Here is an 8,606-nt window from a genome sequence, read left to right as displayed (position 1 = left end):
CCGGCACTACCAGTTACACACTCTGGTGGCAAAGAGAAGTTCAGAGTACCCCAGGTCACCAGAACTGACTGGGTCTAACAAACAGATCCAATAGCCCACTCCTCTTGGAGTCTGCTAGCCACCCACAGCAGTGGTTTTGGCACCACCATCTCTGACTGGACAACAGCTGAGGTCATATCATTCCAGAATGTGTAAGGGATGAAATTCCATTTTATTTTTTTTTTTTCACGTCAGACAGGTTATGTGCCAGAGCGTAACAAGGTTCAGTAGGAGGCACACGTCACGCAAGAGCATAAACACCCAATCATCACGCTTATGAACCAATAAAAGGATCTTGAAATTCCATTTTATAAGGTCATTTCCATTGCCTTTTTCTTTAAAATTCTTTATTCATTTATTTGAGAGAAAGAGAGAGGGAGAGAGAATAGACACACCAGAACCTCCAGCCACTGCAAACAAACTCCAGATGCATGCACCACCTTGTGCATCTGGCTTATGTGGGTCCTGGGGAATTGAACCTGAGTCCTTTGGCTTTGCAGGCTAGCACCTTAACTGCCAAGCCAACCCTCCAGCCCTCCATTATCTTTTTTGGGGTGGAGGTTCAATGTAGGGTCTCGCTGTAGCCCAGGCTGACCTGGAATTCACTATGTAGTTTCAGGGTGGTCTCGAACTCACGGCAATCCTCCTGCCTCTGCTTCCTGAGTGCTGGGTTTAAAGGGTGCGCCACCATGCCAGGCCTTTTTTTAAAAATCCAGAAACCAGACTTCGTATATTTTGCAACAGTATAAAACAAATGTGAGAGCTGGGCATGGTGGTGCACCCCTTTAATCCCAGCACTCAGGAGGCAGAGGTAGAAGGATCGCCGTGAGTTCGAGGCCACCCTGAGACTCCATAGTGAATTCCAGGTCAGCCTGAGCTACAGTGAGACCCTACCTTGAAAAAACAAAACAAAACACATGTGAACACTACATGCCAACACAGACAATATAATACAACACAGGAGAGGAGTCAGTGAGGAGGGGCTGGCAGTTGCAGGCTTAGGTGAAGCCTTTCAGCGGACAGCTTAAACGATTGCACCTTTGCTTCAGCTGTTTCCCCTTCTGTGCTGGGGACAGAATAAGCAACTGACAGGTTTTGGTGACCCTGTAACCCTGCTCCAGGGCCTACTTGGAGCTGAAACATGTAGGCCACATCCTTGTCTTCACCCGACAGTGCCCAGGTATATCCAGTGTCCACAGCCATCGCAGTAAACTCAAATGTGACTCTGTTGAGGGTTTGGTGGCCAGGCTGGCTCATTTTATTTATTTATTTATTTATTTATTTGAGAGCGACAGACACAGAGAGAAAGACAGATAGAGGGAGAGAGAGAGAATGGGCGCGCCAAGGCTTCCAGCCTCTGCAAACGAACTCCAGACGCGTGCGCCCCCTTGTGCATCTGGCTAACGTGGGACCTGGGGAACCGAGCCTCGAACCGGGGTCCTTAGGCTTCACAGGCAAGCGCTTAACCGCTAAGCCATCTCTCCAGCCCTCTTTTTTTTTTTAAGATGCATATAGTTACAAGACTATTGAACATGGATCCAACAGTTTCTTGGTGGGGTGGGCATCTGAGAGGGCACCATCAGCCTTGGGATTTCCGGCAGTCTCAGTCACGGCTGCCGTTCTGTAGGCCACACCACCAGAAAATACATCTCAAAGCACACATATTCCCTTTCCCCTGGTATTCCAATCTCACTGAAGGCTCTACGTTAAGGTCTTGTTCCCGTGAACACATTTGGGGCATAGGATATTGTCCTCCAGGTGTAGGGGTGAAAATGTGCAGGCGGGAAGCAAAAAGAGGGCACTGATTTGATCTTTCTTTCCAGGTCCCCAGGCTTGTCTCCTGTGACACTGCAGCCACACCTGACCATCACTGTCCACAGGCAGACTCCTCCCGTGGACCACACACCGCCTGACAGCCTACACTGGATGTGATTCTGGCCCAAGAGGCCAACGCTGCCTCCGGAGCAGAGGTAGTCACCACAGTGGTACTGACTTCTTCAAAGACACCAGGGGTTCATCAAGGGCAGACACATGCTCCTCATGCACAGGGGCCAATTCCAGGGGAATAGTCTCCTCAGAATATTAGGTTTTGATGTAGCTCAGGCTGACTTTGAACTCACAGCAATCCTCCTACCTTTGCCTCCCAAGTGCTGGGACTAAAAGCATGCACCACGCCTGGCTCCATTACCTCATTTTTCCCCCCATTTGTTCAAGGTAGAGTTTCGCTATAGCTCAGGCTGACCTGGAATTCACTACTTAGTCTCAGGGTGGCCTTGAACTCACAGCAATCTGCCTACCTTTGCTTCCCAAGTGCTGGGACTAAAGGTATGCACCACCATGCCTGGCTCCATTATCTTATATTTTTTAATTTTTATTTAAGTTTTAAACATGTTTTGAACACACACTAAACTCTTCATTTTTATATTTATATATTTTTAAAGTATAGATAGCTGGGTGCATCTGGTTTACATGGGTTTGGGGGGGATTGAGCCTGGGTCCTTAGGCTTTGCAGGCAGGTGCCCTAACTGCTAAGCCATCTCTCTAGATGGGAAGGGGAGGGCACACCAGTGTCTCTTGCCTCTGCAAATGAACTTGTACCACTCTTTTTACATTTGGCTTATGGACATCTTGGGAATTGAACCCAGGCTGGCTGGCTTTGTAAACAAACATCTTTAACCACTGACCTACCTTCCTAGCCTGGGGCTTCCTTTGGGGATTCCCAAATGCCATCTATTCATGACCAAATAGTGCTGATTTTTAGCAAAAAATTACCCAGCAGTGGGCTGTTCATTATGTCACACCCTGATTACCCATAAGCTCAAATGCAATAAAGATAGAATCAAAATTAAAAAAAAAAACATAATAATAGACTCAATGACACGTGCCTATAATCTAAGCTGCTCAAGCAGCTGAAAAGGAAGAATCCCACGTTTGAAGCCATATTGGGCTACATAATAAGACACATATTAATATTAGCTGGTAATCAAAGTTTGATTCCTAGGGGAGCATACATTTTAAAAGGACAGAAAGGGGCTAGAAAGATGGCTCAGCAGTTAAAGTGCCAAAGCCTGATAGCCTGGGATCAATTTGCAAGTACCCACAAAAAGCCAGATGCACCAAGTGGCACATGTGTCTGGAGTTCATTTGCAGTGGCAGAAGGCCCTGATGCATCTATATATCCATTCTCTCTCTCTCTTTCTCAAATAAAAACAAAAACAAATAAAAACCAGACCTGGTGGTGCACGCCTTTAATCCCAGCACTCAGGAGGCAGAGGTATGAGAATCACTGTGAGTTCGAGGCTACCCTAAGAATACAGAGTGACTCTAGGGTCAGCCTGGGCTAGGGTGAGACCCTATCTCAATAAAACAAAACAAAACAAAAAAAACAAAAAACAAACATAAATAAATATCTAAAATAAATAAAAAGGGCAGAAAGGGTTCTGAATGCGGCAGTTCTTCAAAAAGAGTTCCCGGACTAGAGAAATGGCTTAGTGCTTAAGGTGCTTGCCTGCAAAGCCTAAGAACCCAGGTTTGACTCCCCAGAACCCATGTAAACCAGATGCACATGGTGGCGCATGCATCTGGAGTTTGTTTGCAGTGGCGCACCCATTTTTTTCCTCTCTCTCTTTGCCTCTCTCACTCAAATAAATGAATAAAAATAAAATTCTTTTTTGTTTCTTTGGGTTGTTTTTGGTTTTTCAAGGTGAGGTTTCACTCCTCGCTCTAGCCCAAGCTGACCTGGATTTCAGGCTGACCTCGAACTCACAGGGATCCTTCTATCTCTGCCTCCCAAGGACTGGGACTAAAGGTGTGCACCACCACTCCCAGCTTAAAATTCTTAAAAGATAAAAATAAATAAATAGGAAAAATCAATAAAGAGTTCCTGTCCTTTGGATAAAACATTTAATTACAAAGTTAAGAGGAAAGGAAGAAGTTCATATTGGCTGTGAGACTCAAAAGAATCTTTTTTGTGTTTTTTCTGTCTTTTTTTAAAATTTTTATTTATTTATTTGAGAGCGACAGACACAGAGAGAAAGACAGATAGAGGGAGAGAGAGAGAATGGGCGCGTCAGGGCTTCCAGCCTCTGCAAACGAACTCCAGACGCGTGCACCCCCTTGTGCATCTGGCTAACGTGGGACCTGGGGAACCAAGCCTCGAACCGGGGTCCTTAGGCTTCACAGGCAAGCGCTTAACTGCTAAGCCATCTCTCCAGCCCTCTGTCTTTTTTTTAAGGTAGTGTCTCATTCTAGCCCAGACTGACCTGAAACTCACTCTGTAGTCCAGGCTGGCTTTGAACTCAATCCTCTATCCTCCTACCTCAGCCCCGGAGTATTAGGGTTGAAGACATGAGCCACCATGCCCACCTACAATGAATCTTCAATTTTCCTTTGTCCTTCCCCTGGTACCTATGGAAACTACTCACCAGTTCATGTAGTCAAGAGATGGGAGAACCTAAGCTGGCGTATATTCTGCTTAGTGACACTGCTGGTCTGGATAGTCACACATGTTGATAATGGTGTTCATAGGTATGAAGTGACAAACTGCAAGGTAGGCCCCAGGGTGGTGCACATGTGGGGGTATGGGAAATATACAAAGATATAAGGTACGTGAAGAAACCACTAGGACAGAGGTGGGGCTTTGTGGTAGAGAACTTGCACAGAATATTTGGGGAGCTCATTTCCATTCCCAGCACTGGTAAAGATAGAATGGGGAGGGAGCAGGAGGAAACAAGGAGGAAAAAAGGAGAGAACAAAAGGAAGGAAGGAAGAGAGAAAAAGAATGGAAGCAAGGAAAGAAGGAAGAAGGAAGGAAGGATGAGGAAGAGAAGGAAGGGAAGTGGAAAACAAGCCAGGTGTGGTGGTTCATGCCTATAATCCTAGCACTTGGGAAGCAAGGGCAGGAGGATCAAGAATTCAAGATGAGGGCTGGAGAGATGGCTTAGCGGTTAAGCGCTTGCCTGTGAAGCCTAAGGACCCCGGTTCGAGGCTTGGTTCCCCAGGTCCCACGTTAGCCAGATGCACAAGGGGTCGCACGCGTCTGGAGTTCGTTTGCAGAGGCTGGAAGCCCTGGCGCGCCCATTCTCTCTCTCTCCCTCTATCCGTCTTTCTCTCTGTGTCTATTGCTCTCAAATAAATTAAAAAAAAAAAGAATTCAAGATGAGGAAGGATAAACTATTAAAGACCATATTTTTAAAAGTTCAAGCTGGATATGATGTCTCACACTTTTTTGGGGGTGTGGGTGTTGAGATAGGGTCTCGCTGTAGCCCAAGCTGACCTGGAATTCACTACGTAGTATCAGGGTAGCCTAGAACTCACAGTGATCCTCCTACCACTGCTTTCCAAGTGCTGGGATCAAAGGGGTGTGCCACCACGCCCAGCTGGCTCACACTTTGATTCCAACACTCTGCAGGCTGATGTAGGAGGATTACTGTGAGTCCAAGGTCAGCCTGGGCTACAGAGTGAGTTTCAGGTCAACCTTAGCTAAAGTGAGACCCTGCCTTAAAAAACAAAAACAAAAACAAAACAAACAAACAAACAACAACAAAAAAAAAACAGCCGGGCGTGGTGGCGCACGCCTTTAATCCCAGCACTTGGGAGGCAGAGGTAGGAGGATTGCCATGAGTTCGAGGCCGCCCTGAGACACCATAGTGAATTCCAGGTCAGCCTGGGCTAGAGTGAGACCCTACCTCGAAAAACCAAAAAAAAAAAAAAAACAAAAACAAAAACAAAAAACAGGAGCCAGGTGTTCATTCAAGGTCACCCTGGGCTAGAGTGAGACCTTACCTCAAAAAACCAATAATAAGGGCTGGAGAGATGGCTTAGCGGTTAAGCACTTGCCTGTGAAGCCTAAGGACCCCGGTTCGAGGCTCGGTTCCCCAGGTCCCACGTTAGCCAGATGCACAAGGGGGCGCACACGTCTGGAGTTCGTTTGCAGAGGCTGGAAGCCCTGGCGCACCCATTCTCTCTCCCCCCCTCTATCTGTCTTTCTCTCTGTGTCTGTCACTCTCAAATAAATAAATAAAAAATTAAAAAAAAACAACAATAATAATAACGGTAATATAAAATAAAAAATAAAACAGGGTTGGAGAAATGGCTTAGCTGTTAAGGTACTTGCCTATTAAGCCTAAGGACCCAGGCTGACTTCCCCAGTACCCACATAAGCCAGATTCACAAGGTGGTGCATGTGTCTGGAGTTCATTTGCAGGGGCTAGAGGCCCTGGTGCACACATTCTCTCTCTCTCTGCCTTTCTCTCTGTGTCAAATAAATAATAAATAAAATATTTTTAATTAAAAAAGCAGCAGGGGTGTGGTGGCTCACACCTTTAATCCCAGAATTTGAGAGGCAGAGGCAGGAGGATCACTGAGTTCAAGGCCACCCAGAGAGTACATAGTGAATTCCAGGTCAGCCTGGGCCAGAGCAAGACCCTACCTTGAAAAAAAGGATAATAACAAACAAATAAACATGAGCGTCAGATGCGCAGCAAGTTTGAGGCTAGCCTATTGTATGAAATTTTGCCGAGGTAACATGAACAGACATCTCCTCATCACAGATAGGGCACCAATGAAAAACAAAGAAATGATTCCACAAAAGTGTGGGTTGGTGAACCAATGAGTTGAATTAGAGTTATTTACAGGACCATGGACAATTTATGGGTGGCTATCTCACTGAAGAAAAACATCTGTGTCAGCAACTGCTAATTAACTACATATGAACCCCTCCTCTTAGCAATTGTTAATGGTCTCTAAATCCCCAGAGAGAAGTGGAGGCACGTGAACACCTCCCCATAACAGAACATTAACAGGCCCAATATTGTGCAGGTAATCACAGCTGCTGTGATTTGAAGAAGGCAACAGCCATGTTATGCTTGGAGGACAGCATTCCACATCACTGGGCTACATAATAATAATATGACCATGTTTCAAAAGAGAAAAGAAGGGGGCTAGAAAGATGGCTGAACAGTTAAAAGTGCTTGCTTGCAAAGCCTGATGGCCCTGGTTCGATTCCCCAGTACTCACATAAAGTGAGAGGCATAAAGTGGCATATGCATCTGGAGTTCATGTGCAGTGGCAGAAAACCCTGGTGTGTCCATACTCATTCTTTCTCTGTCTCCCTCTCTGTCTCTCTCAAATAATCTAGAAAAAGACAGACAAGGAAGGGCCAGGCATGGTGGTAGCATCTGCCTTTAATCCCAGCACTTGGGAGGTAGAGGTAGGAGGATCACCATGAGTTCGAGGCTATCCTGAGACTGCATAGCAAATTCCAGGTCAGCCTGGGCTACAGTAAGACCCTACCTCAAAAAATAAATAAGTAAAAAAATTTAAAAAGGAAGGAAGAGAGAGAAAGGGGAAACGAAAAGAAAAGAAAAGAAAAGAGAAATAAAGAAACAAGAAAGGATCCAGGCATGGTGGCTCACGCCTTTAATCCCAGCACTTGGGAGGCAGAGGTAGGAGGATCGCTGTGAGTTCAAAGCCACTCTGAAACTACACAGTGAATTCCAGGTCAGCCTGGGCCAGAGTGAGACCCTACCTCGAAAAAAAAAAAAAAAAAAGAAAAGAAAAAGAAAAGAAAAGAAAAAAAAAAGAAAGGAAGGAAAGAAGTATAGGTAGAAGGAAGGAAGGAAGGAACAAGGGAGGGAGGGAGGGAGGGACCTCAGGATGAATCTAAATATGTGGTGTGGGGAAGACTGGAAAGTGAGTTTGCTTGCCACTCTGATCACTTGGTAGCAAAAGGAGAGCACCAAGCAGGACAGGTAGGAAGGCTGGCATGGGAGAAGCACCATCAGTCTTTCTTGGCATGCAAGACACCTGAACCAAACTGTCACTTCAGAATGCTTTGGCAGGCTAGGTGTGGTGGTGCACACTTGCAATCCCAGCACTCAGAAGGCTGGAAGCCAGCCAGGCTACATAGCAATTGCCTGTCTCAAGCAAACGAACAGTATACTTTGGCAAGGGCAGACCAGGAAGCTAGCTCAATCAGTAATGTGTTTGCCTTGTAAGTGTGAGAACCTATATTTGATCCCCAGCAACCAAGGGGTGGGGAGAAATCACTGAATATGATATTGTGCATTTATAATCCCTGCACTGGAGAGAAAGAGGCTCAACACAAAAGACTCACTGGCAAGCCCCTCTGGCCTAATTTGATAAGTTCTAGGAGAGACCCTGTCTCAAAAATGGTGGACAGGGCTAGAGCTTCTTCTGGCTCAGGGTTTGCAAGTCTGCACCGTTAACTGCTGAGTGTCTTCCCATTTTTTAAAAAATATTTTTATTTTCCTGACACTACCTACACAATATCATCATCATAGGAAGATGATGACATCAAAATAAAAGAGAGACTGATTGAAAGGGGGAGGGGATCTGATGGACAATGGAGTTTCAAAGGGGAAAGTAGGGGGAGGGAGGGCATTACCATGGGATATTGTTTGCAAGTATGGAAGTTGTCGATACAAAAATGAAAAAAAATTATTTGGGAGAGAGAGAGAGAGAATTAACATGCCAGGGCTTCCAGCCACTGCAAACAAGCTGCAGATGCATGTGCCACCGTGTGCATCTGGTTTACATGGGTACTG

At 45.8% G+C, this 8,606-nt stretch overlaps 1 non-coding gene across 1 annotated transcript; it reads right to left on the bottom strand.

Moving 5' to 3' along the window:
- Positions 1–228: 228 nt before the first annotated feature.
- On the bottom strand, positions 229–333 carry LOC123457003. Its single transcript, XR_006634851.1, has one exon. It is a non-coding gene; the product is annotated as a small nucleolar RNA U13 (small nucleolar RNA).
- Between the last annotated feature and the right edge of the window lie 8,273 nt (positions 334–8,606).

The sequence above is a fragment of the Jaculus jaculus genome, chromosome X (genome assembly GCF_020740685.1).
Source record: "Jaculus jaculus isolate mJacJac1 chromosome X, mJacJac1.mat.Y.cur, whole genome shotgun sequence".
In the NCBI taxonomy this organism is placed as follows: Eukaryota; Metazoa; Chordata; class Mammalia; order Rodentia; family Dipodidae; genus Jaculus; species Jaculus jaculus.
The sequence above is the reverse complement of the archived record's forward strand: the minus strand, read 5'-3'. Positions and strand labels throughout refer to the sequence as shown.